This window comes from Elgaria multicarinata, chromosome 10, assembly GCF_023053635.1.
Source record: "Elgaria multicarinata webbii isolate HBS135686 ecotype San Diego chromosome 10, rElgMul1.1.pri, whole genome shotgun sequence".
NCBI classification, from domain to species: Eukaryota; Metazoa; Chordata; class Lepidosauria; order Squamata; family Anguidae; genus Elgaria; species Elgaria multicarinata.
In genome coordinates, this window is record NC_086180.1 from 91,644,409 (window position 1) to 91,656,055 (window position 11,647).

Here is an 11,647-nt window from a genome sequence, read left to right on the forward strand (position 1 = left end):
CATTATGATTCGGAAATATGGGGCTCATTCTAGGGCCTCTTCACTCATCACGGGCTTTCATGAGAGAGGTGCTGGATTGGACCTGCATCCTGTTTACAACAGTAGCCAACTTCCAGAAAGCAACAAGTTAAGTATGAAGGCACTAGTCCTCTCTGATTCATTCTGGGGGCATGTTGCCTGGAAAGGTTTTTAGGAAATGATTCCAAGATACCTATTTATTACTGGTGTGATACCATAAGGCAGAGTGAAGCCACTTCCTCAGGTGGCAGATGCTGAGGGGCAGAGAAGGACGGGGAGGTGTTGGAGGACAGAACTGCTTGTGCCGCTCAGCCTGCCCAGCGTCCCCTAGGCTAGCCGGCTAGCCTACTACCCTCTGGTGCAGAAGAGGAGGATGCCCCATTGCCAGGGTTGAAGTAAAGACCCAACTGAAGTAAAAACCCAACTCCAGCCAACTTCTGTACGTAGAATGGCAAGTGCCACCTTGTCCTTGACCTCAGCCCAAAATGTCTTGGGCTGGCCCAGGGGTGGGGAACTTTACCCCCATTTTGTCCACAATTATCTGACTATGTCTAAACTGTATCTTCTATTTAAACAAATGATGTAGTGGTAATATTTCACTCCCACAGTCCCCCACCCAGGAGAGTCCAAAAATGCAGTCCTCTCTCTCTCTCTCTCTCTCTCTCTCTCTCTCTCTCTCTCTCTCTCTCTCTCTCTCTCTCTCTGTGTATATATATATATTTAGATACACACACACACACACATCCCACTCTCAAGAGCAGCAGTTCATAACGTAATATCCAATCAGCTAAATGTCAAAAGGCAGTGTAGTAGTTAGCTTGTTGGTCTTGCATGAGAAAAGGTTCACATGGTCAGCGGGGTGATCATGTGAACAATTGCATGTTGTTTTCCCTGCATGTGCTACTTGCACTCCCACCATTTGCTTAATTACCTGTACCGCATTGCAGGTTGTTGTATTGTCCAAACCTGGCATGGCGTGCGGTGGGGGTGGCTTTTAACCCACTCTACAACCCCTACTACAAGCCATGGATTGTGGGGTGGGTTAGAATCCACCCCACCACACTGGGTTCACATGACATGGCAACCTGGAGCACAGGTAATTAAGCAAACAGCGGACACGTGAGCAGCATGGGTTCCTCTGCTGATCATGCAAACCCAGCCAAAATGTCACCAAACACTAAAAGACCATCAGCTCAATATTTTCAAGGAGTTCAACTTCCCAGCACCAGGGAAAGGTGCTTTATCAAAGGGTCAACAAAACCCTTCTAGCAGTTTTTCTATCTCCACCAGGTACAGATCTTTTGTAAAGCTAACACGTCTTAAATGCCCTGTTCAGTTTTGTAAAGCCAATGGGTCCTAATTGTCCATTCAAGACCCAATTACACCAAAATACTTTGATTTAAAACAGGGATAGCTTATAACAATATATAGTGGATGGGAAAATCATTTCTCCCACAGCTAACTCTGGGGATTGCAGATAAACTCAGAGGTAACAGAGAGATAGGGGAAGATGATGTCATCAACCCTGCTAATCAGAAAGTCCCAATGCTTTAATCCTGAGAGCCTGGGCACCACTGTACCACAGCTTTGAACTAGTAAAAGGAATTTGAAAAACAATAAACTAAGGTGATGATAGGAACAGTTAGCTGATTGATAGTAAAGCATAAAGGAAAGCCCATACATAACGAAGCAGTACAGCATAATCTTTGTACACAGAGGTCCTACATTCAGACACTGACATCTCCAGTTCAAAGTATCTGAAGTCACACGCTTGTGGAAGATTTCTTTCTGTCTGATACCCTGGAAAGTTGTTACACATCAGTGAAAAGTCAACAAAAATGCAACACCAAAAGAGATCACAAAAGAGATTAGATTACAAATAACTTCAGTTTCAAGTGATTCCAAATACCCTCTTAGCCTTTCTCCAAAATGCTTAACAACAGTGAAGCAGCCAAAAAAGAAGCTCCCTCTGGGAAGAAATTCCAATGCTGAGGTGTCAACACAACAAACCCTATATTACATGCCCACCCACCACAATCCAGATGGCAGGAGGATATAGAACAGGGCTTCAGATAATCTAAGTCAGTGGATAGCTTCTTAAGATGTTCCTTAAGAAGTTCTAGTTCCAGGTCCTTTAGGGCTTTAAAGTTTAAAACCATCTGTGAAAGTCAAAGCAGGGCTCAAATTACAGGGGGAAAGGATATACTGCCCTTCATAGAAAACCACAAGCCCCGCCTCCTACCTGATCCATACCAATTTTTGCTCCTCCTACTAATCCTTAAAAGTCACACACCCTACTCCTATGCAACTGCATTGAAATGGAAGATTTTAAGGGAGCATTTTTTTTAATGCCTATTATAAAAATAAACAATTCTGAGGTCACCCAACAGATAATTCCCCAGGGAAGGTTATTAACTGAAATACAGGGTGGTTGGCACAGGATGGCAGGGATCCACAACAGATTATTCCTCTCAGCAATCAAACTGCTTTTGACCACTGAAATCTCTGCAGCAGTCCACATACTGTGACAAAATGACATCCACATTGGGGTCATCTTGTTCTGGATAAGAGCCTATTCTCTTGGTATCCATTTAATTCCAGAAGGAAATATTCAGGAATTTGTTCATTGCTATTCTTGCCCTTCACAAATGAAAGAGGTCAGCAAAGCCTAAATATTTCTTCTGCAGCAGAAGTTCTACACCTGTCCTAACAGGGCTTCCAGCCCAACAAGACATAACCCAGTTTTCTACTGTGTGGTTTCTGATAGTTATTTGTGTTTGACTCCCCCAATTCTCTTGCTGCTCATTTCCTTGCTGGAGTTCTTTAGGATTTTGACAAGAGCAGTAAGGCCATTATATTTGACTGGAAAGTTCTCTCGTGTCACAATCCTATGGTTGCATCCTTGATGATCATAAGTCCCTGAACTGAAAGGCTAATAATCATCCTATGCAGAGGCAATCTTTGCTTCCGATCCTCCTGCCTTGTAGTTTTTGTTAGATGTCTTTTTTGCCTGTCTAGCTGGGTTGCTTTGGACTGTGAGAGAAGGAAATTGGAGAGGCCACAGGATAACTCATATCCTGGCCTCTCCTGTATCCTCCACTCCCCACCCACTGAAACAGCCCCCTCCAGGCACAGGAAAGAAGCCAACATGGTTCTTTTTGCCCCTGCTGCGAGGGGGAGGGGTTCAGAGCTCTGAATCCTAGCTCTGAGGTCAGAGCACTGTCTTTGACCTTGGAGCTGGGAATGTGTACTATCCCAAGACCTCTCAAATATTGTCTAGGAGCCATAGGATTGCTTCCTCATTTCATATATATAGATTATGGCAGGTGGGACCCTTGGGGTGAAGCAGGAGACTTTGTTGGATAGGAGGGAATATTTGATCAGGTCAAGGTGGGGAAATATGGGCAGTTAGCAGGACCTCTATGGAGAGGTCCTGTCTGACTACATAACATGGGCAGCTGGAGTAAACAAAGCAATGAGGAGCTGGAGACTAGCCAGGCACATAGTCACAGAGAGACATGAAGGCAAGGAGAGCGTGGTGCCAAATCATGCCCCTGGAGCATTCTAAAACAGTAATTAAGGGGGTTGTCAGGTTGGAGTGGGACGTCTGGCTTGAAGATTGATCTCTTAATGGAAGTTTTTGTGTATATTCAGTTCTGTGTTTTATGCAACCCGTGACTTCTTCACCCATTCTCAAGGGATCAAGGAATAAGTAAAACAGTTGGCTATACAGGGAGCTTCGGCATTGATATCCCAATAGAACATGGCATGTACATCTACAGCATAGAGAGGGAGAATATCTAAAGCAAGCAGGAGAAATCTGTATGACAAAGCTGATAATTTTACATTAGTATGCATTTGTATATACATAGTTCTCCACCTGAAGTTATTTGGAGTTGTGCATTTGAGGTTTTCTGGATTTTCCATTGTTAAAAAGTCAACTAATCTGCAAGCCGTCTAACAAAGGCGCAACCACTTGTTTGGAGTTCAAATATCAGCTCAGCTCGCATACTTATTTTCAAAGTGAGGGATGCAAAGTACTTTATGATGATATAAAGTATGATATACTTTATGATCTGAAGCAAGTGCTCTCAAAGGTTTTGATTTCCAACTTTATTAGGAAGTCAATTAATTCTATGACAAAAACATGGAGAATGACTGCGTCAAAGGATTTTGGTAATATAATGAAAGATAAAATGCTGATTAATTTAGAGACATCACAAAAGTTACTGGGTATCTTCCCAATCTTGCAAATGACTGTGCAAAAGTAACTACTTTCATTAAGGGCCTTTAGCAAAAATTCTGAAATACATATTTCAAACTGCCATCTTGGCCCTGTGGGGAAGAAGAAGGACCGAGGGGACAGGAGCAGGCAGAAGTAACATCGGGGCCTGCTCCTGCTGGACTCTCTCTCTCTCTCTCCTCCCTCCCTCCCTCCTTGACTCCTTTTCCTTGTGTGTCATGTCTTTATTAGATTGTAAGCCTGAGGGCAGGGACTGTCTTTTTTGCTAAGTGTAAGCTGCTCTGAGAGCCTTTTTTGGCTGAGGAGCGGGGTATAAGTATGATAAATAAATAAATAAAATAAATAAATAAAATATGATTGACCCATTTCCCCCTTTGGCTTATGATGAAGTGTTTTAATGAGGAAGCAGTACTCTGCTTCTGCTTCTTGTTGCTATGGCTCGTTTTTGTGCAATAAAACATCTATACTAAAACTGTCAAAAGTCTATCCTGACCACATAAGTCATCTGTTGAAAGGTTATGTTCATTGCTCTTATTTGTTTATATGGGATGCCAAATCAGATAAGTAAAGCTGACGTTCAGTTAGATTGTTTTATGAAGATTTAAGAGTAATCCTTTCCTCTTCCATATTTTAGCGCTATTCGTTTAAACGAAGGAATAGAATTACAGTTAAGAATTACAATGTAAGTGCTAAGTGATGCATATTGGAGGGAAATCCTAATTTCATCTACACATACAATCCAACATGTCTTGGATTGTACCCAGGAAAAAGATCAAGCAGGAAAGTTCACCAAACGCAGCACTGGTGCTGACGCTGAGGGCCAATCTAAACATTACATTAATTATATGTTTTGCCCCTGAATACCAGATTTTTATTTCATAAATAGCAAGGGTTGGAAGAAGGACTGATCTGGATTAGGACTCTGCGAGAAGGGGGGGGGACTTTAACCTTTTGCCTCCTGCTGTGGTCCCAGCCCAGTTTGGGGTGGGGGTGATCATCACCTGATATTCGCATGCAGGGGGAGTGGAGGAGTAAGGGACCCATAAAAGGTGTGGTAGAAAGAGTGGCCTTACACTGTTCTCCCTTCCAGTGCTTCAACCACCCCACCCCCACATGCCACAGCTCTGGCAGAATACTAAATGCAGTCCAGAGAAGAGTCTACAAGAAACTCAGCTGTCCTGGCAAAGTTGTTGAGACCTTCCATAAGGTGCCTGGGGGCAGGAAGAACCTCAGTCAGCAGTGCATGTGCCCAGGGAAGAGGGCAGTGATGGAATTAGCTGTGGCAGCCCTGATGTTTAGAGCCAAGGCTTCATGAGCAGTGGAGCACTTCCTCTCACCTGGATCCACGAGGGCTTCATTACCCTCCTTAATGAGAACCACTGCAGAGGTGAGGGAAGTGCAACGTAACATACCCTTACCTGAAACATTAACCCTTCTCAGGCCAAGCACCACCACCTGAAAACCTGAGACCTTTCCCCTAGCTATGAGGGAAACAGGTTTAATATAGGATCTCTCAAAATATACTGTGGGGATACTCTGGTGTGGGTGTTTAATAAATGCAGGTTGCTTACCTGTAACTGTAGTTCTTCGAGTGGTCATCTATGCATTCACACATATGGGCTTTGCGCCTGCGCAGAGACCGAACCGGAACCTTATATAGCTTAGGGAAACGTTTTTGGCGGGAACCCCTCCCCCCACGCTACCGCGCATGTCCATGGGGTTCCCGCCCTTACCTCAGTTTACAGGAGTCCGACATTGTGCCCCCATAAACATGAGTGTAAAATAAAATAAAGTACATTCCACATATAACTGTGTCATTTATAAGTCTCACACCACCAAGTGGGGATGGTGGGTGGGTTGTGTGAATGCATAGATGACCACTCGAAGAACTACAGTTACAGGTAAGCAACCTGCATTTCTTCTTCGTGGTCTCTATGCATCACACATATGGGCGAGTAGCAAGCTGACATATCTTTGGAGGTGGGTTGGTGCATCATCTGAAGATCTCCGAGAGCACTGTCCTCCCAAAAGAGCAGTCTTGTCTGGCACGGGTGTCCAAACTGTAGTGCTTGACAAATGTGGATGGAGTGGACCACGTTGCGGCTCTACAGACTTCTGTCAAAGGAACACCTCTGCTGAAGGCAACAGATGTTGCGACGGCTCTAGTAGAGTGAGCTGTCACAGGCTTTAAAAGGTCTAGCTTAGAGATAGAGTAGGCAAGTTCAATTGTCTCTACAATCCAGCGTGAAAGTCGCTGGCATGAAACAGGGAGTCCCTTAGAAGGCTCTCCATAACAAACAAACAATTGATTTGTTTTCCTAAAACTTTCTGTCCTAGCCCTGTAAAAGGCAAGAGCTCTCCTTACATCTAGTGTATGTAGCAAAGACTCAACAGGTGTTGTAGGATTTGGGAAGAATGCCGGCAGAGTGATGTGCTGGGACAGATGAAAGGTTGACACTACCTTAGGCAGGAAGGCAGGGTCTGTGCATAATACAACCTTATCCTTATGAAAAATAGTATAAGGAGCATCTATCCTAAGAGCTCTGAGCTCACTTGCACGTCTAGCCGATGTGATGGACACTAAGAAGACAGTCTTGAATGTCAGAAGTCTGAGGTCTGTCGAGGCCATGGGCTCGAAGGGTTTCCCTGTCAGCGATTGCAATACAACTGACAGGCTCCATGGTGGAATACACTTCACTGTCGGTATCGTATTCTTAAGCCCCCTTAGAAATTTTTTGGATGTTGGATGTGCAAAGGGTGAAAAACCATCCATGCCTCGATGAGAAGCCGTGATAGCAGCTAAGTGTACTCTGATTGAAGTGAGTCTGAGTCCTTGCTGGTAAAGCATCAATAGATATTTGAGGATCAATGATAAAGGGCAAGATTCAGGTGCTTGATTGCTTTCTAAAGCAAACTTCTGAAATCTTTGCCACTTTGCAGCATAGGACTTCCTTGTTGAAGGCTTTAGTGAGGCCAACAATATATGGTCTACAGTTAAGTTTTCTATATGAGAGGGGTGGTTGTTATCCTCCACGCCGTCATCTTGAGGGTCGACAGATCTGCGTGTCGAACCCTGCCCTGGTGTCGAGACAGCAGTGTCGGTATCGACGGGAGTCTGATGTAATTCCCGTTCGACAGTCGAAGGGCATGAGAGAACCACGCCTGCCAAGGCCACCACGGCGTGATGAGGACGCAATCCGACCTGTCCGTCTGGATCTTGGCTAGTACCTTCATCAATAGTGGAAACGGTGGGAAGATGTACAGGAGATCTCCTTCCCAAGTTCTGGTGAAAGCGTCTCCTAGCGAGTGCTTTCCTCTTCCTGCTCTGCTGCAGAACCTGGAACAAGCTGCGTTTTCTTCGGTAGCGAAGACATCGACAGCAGGGCAGCCCCAATACCGAAAGAGATCGTCCCTGACTTCGGTATCGAGCTCCCATTCGTGGTCGACGTGGAGGGACCTGCTGAGGGAGTCCGCGATGACGTTCTCCTTCCCCGCTACATAGATTGCAGTCAGGTAAGTATTTCTCTTTATGCACCAGTTCCAAATTCTGAGTGCAGAGCGGTTCAGAGGGTGTGATCTCGTTCCACCCTGTCTGTTGATGTAAGCCACTACGGTGGTGTTGTCTGTCGCGATCAAGACGTTTCGGCCCTCGATGATTTGTCCGAAGGTCTTTATTGCATTCTCCACCGCTAAAAGTTCCAGGTGGTTGATGTGGTGTTCCCTCTGAGAAGGAGGCCAGCGACCTTGAGCTGTGAGGGAGTTGCAGTGTGCCCCCCATCCGATCAACGATGCATCCGTCGTGATCGTTACCGAAGGGGTTTCTTGTTGGAAGGGAACCCCTTCTAAGAGAGTCGCCATCGAAAACCACCATTTCAGGGACGCTCTTACTTGCTTTGGGATCGACAGGTAAGTTTGACAGGCATTGTGTCGAAGATCGAACGTCCTTAAGAACCAGCCCTGCAAGATCCTCATTCTGAGTCTTGCAAACCTGATGACTGCGGTTGTCGCTGCCATTAAACCTAATAGCCTCTGGATCGTCCATGCCGAAACCTTTCGACGGCTTTCGGTAGCAATGGCTAAATCCTGAAGAGTGTTTGCTCTGGTCGAAGGCAGGTATGCCCTGCCGTCTCGAGACGATAGGGTTACCCCTATAAAGTCCAGTCTCTGATGTGGGGTCAAGACGGATTTCTCCTCGTTGACCCATAGACCCAACGAGTCCAACAGGTTGAGGGTGGTTGAAATGTCCTTCTGGAGCGTGCCACTGCTGTCCGCTACCAGAAGCCAATCGTCTAGGTACAGATATACGTAAATCCCTTTCTGTCTTAGATGGGCGCACACCACCGCCATCACCTTCGTAAAGACCCTCGGTGCCGTGGCCAAGGCGAAAGGAAGAACGGTGAATTGGAACTGGGACGCCCCGATTGAAAATCGTAAGTAAGCTTGATGCGACCTCCTGATGGAGATGTGGAAGTACGCATCCTTCAGATCCACCACAGCAAACCAAACTCCTCTGTGTAGGAGCTGCAGAATAGAAGTAACCGTTGTCATACGGAACTTTTTCGGGGTGATGTATTTGTTTAATTGCCTTAAGTCCATGATCGGTCGAAGACCTCCATCTTTCTTCGGGACCGTGAAGTAGCAGAAGAAAAAACCCTGGTTGAATTCCCCTGTGGGTACGGAAGAGATAGCTCCCTTCGATAGCAAGGTCTGTACCTCGAGAAGCAGAGGGGGGGATGGCGCCGTTACTTTCACCCCCGAAGAAGGAGGGAGGACATCGAGCTCGATGGCATACCCCGAGTTGATGATAGTGAGCACCCAGGAGTCCGATGTTATTGACTCCCATTGATGGTAATATGGTGCCAGGCGGTTCGCAAAGGGAGGTGGATCTGGAACCAAGAAGTCAAACCCGCTGCTTCTTAGAGAAGTCGGGCTGGCGCTTATCTTGTTGGAAATGACTTTGGTATGGCCGTTTCCTTTGAAGTTGCTGTTGCTGCCTCGGTTGTTGATATTGAGGGCGCTGTTGTTGTTGTTGCTGCTGTTGAGTCGGTGGCCTTGACCAGCGCTTTGGTTTGTACTGCGGAGGTGGAGCGGTGAAACCCATCTTTTTTGCTGTCGTATGGGCCTTATATATAGTGTCCAATGTTTCATCTGTTTTTGTGTTGAACAAACCCTCGCCATCGAAGGGCATGTTCTCGATCCTTGCCTTCGTCTCATACGTCAGGTTCGCCGATCTTAGCCAGGCTTCTCAAAGCCACTGCCCCCATCATATTTTTGGAGTGGCAGTCGACCTGATGTCTGGCGGTCGATAGCTGCTGTTTAGCTATGGCTGAGGCTTCAGCTTGGAAGACCCGAGCCAGCTCCCTTTTATCCTCTGGAAGGTAGTCACATAGTGACCCTACTTTCTCCCAGAGGAAGAGTTGGTATCGGGCCATGGTCGCCTGGTAGGTCGAGGCCCTGATACCAAGGGATGCAGAAGAATAAATTCTCCTGCCTGCAAGATCTAATTTTCTGCCCTCTTTGTCCACCGGGGTGGAATGCGATTTTTGCGATTGGCCCTTTGCTGACTCCACCACGATTGAATTAGGTTTAGGATGTTGGGCGAGGAAACCAGCATCTCCCTCCTGGATACGATAAAGAGTCTCAAGTCTCCTCGAAGTGGCTTGAGTGGACGCAGTTGTTTTCCACGAGAGCTGTGCTGTCTGCTTTAGGGCCGGAGGGAGAGGAATAGCCACTGCGGCGTTACTTTTAGTTTGGAAGACGCCGTAAATGGGGTCTTCGACCGGATCATCGGGTTGTTGTATGTCTAAGCCCAATGCCTGAAACATTCTCCGCATATGCTCTGAGAACCTTCCCATATCGTCAGAGGGTGAAGCAGGGTCTTGCGAATGGAGGGCATCCTCTGGCGCCGGTACCGATGGGGCAACCGACGCCCTAGAGTCGGTATCGGACGGATAATCATCCTCGGGGGAAGATACAGTAACTATCTGAAGTTGCTGTTGCTCAAGTTCCAATTGTTCCTGATGGGCCGGTACCGTAGCAGCCGCTATCGGTACGGAGCCGCTATTGCGTCGATGAGCTGACGCTGGCGAAGGATGATGCGGCGGAGGGGCCAACGGAATATGAAGGACCCTCGACATAGGAGGAGGCTGGGCATAGCAAGCCTCTGGTGCATACTGGTAGTCCTGATCTTGTGGGAAATACCTGTGCGGGCGATAATAATCCCAGTCATAGTATTCATGCCTGGGTTGGAATTCGGAGTATTGGGAAGTTCTATCCCACTCCTGCCTTGACCTTTCTGCAACAACTGGTCTGGGAGACGGCTGTGTTAGAGGGATAGGCTCCTCCATGTCCAGCACTTGTGGTGGGTCTCTCACTGACGCTACCGAGGCCGAATCTCTAATCTCTCCCTCAGATAGGCTTAGCGTGGGGTGAGTGTATATTATATGATAGAACCTTATAAGTTTCTTTTATTTGGATAAAATAGGTTTGAGAGGTCTTCATCCTCTCTCCTAATACTTAAAACTCCTAATCATAGAATAGTAGAATTGGAAGGGGTCTATAAAGCCATCAAGTCCAACCCTCTGCTCAGTGCAAGAATCCTTGGAACCAGTGTGGCATAGTGGTTAGAGTGTTGGTCTGGGGTCGGGAGATCCGGGTTCTAGTCCCCACTCAGCCATGGAAGCCCACTGGGTAACTCTGGGCCAGTCACAGACTCTCAGCCCAACCTACCTCACAGGGTTGCTGTTGTGAGGATAAAATAGAGAGGAGGAGGGTTATGTACACCCCTTGGGATCTTTGAAGGAAAAAGGGTTGGATATAAATGTAATAAATAAATAACTCAGGGTCATCCAATGATGAGAGAAGGGGGAAAAGTAATGCTTCACACAGTATTTAAGGTATTTGCTAACACAAGATAATAAAACATGCACCAACTCTATAACAGTTTAGGTCACAGGTAGGCAACACAGAGCCCATGGGCACCAATGCACCCATTTCTTAGCACCCACCTAGCCCTCCCACCTTTCCCTCCAATTAAAACATTTTCTTACTGACAGCTGAGATCTCTGTGAAAAATGGTTTCAAAGGAGTTGTGTGTGTTGGGGCTTAGACCCACCTCTGCCTTATACACAAATTTTGGGGCAGGTAACTTGTCCTTTGGCATGTCTCCCATGGCAGCCATTTTCTGCTTGTGCCCAGGACAGTTTCTCAAATTGCCAAATGGCTCCAAAAGGTTGCATACTCCTGGTTTAGATACATGTTGAAATTTTATTCACCCCAGTGACTAAGCTATAACAACTGTCCTTAGAATTTTTTATTGATGGCCATGTCTTGTACTGTATAGTTATTTTTAAGACATATTGTATTGGAGTTTTATCACTGTAAACC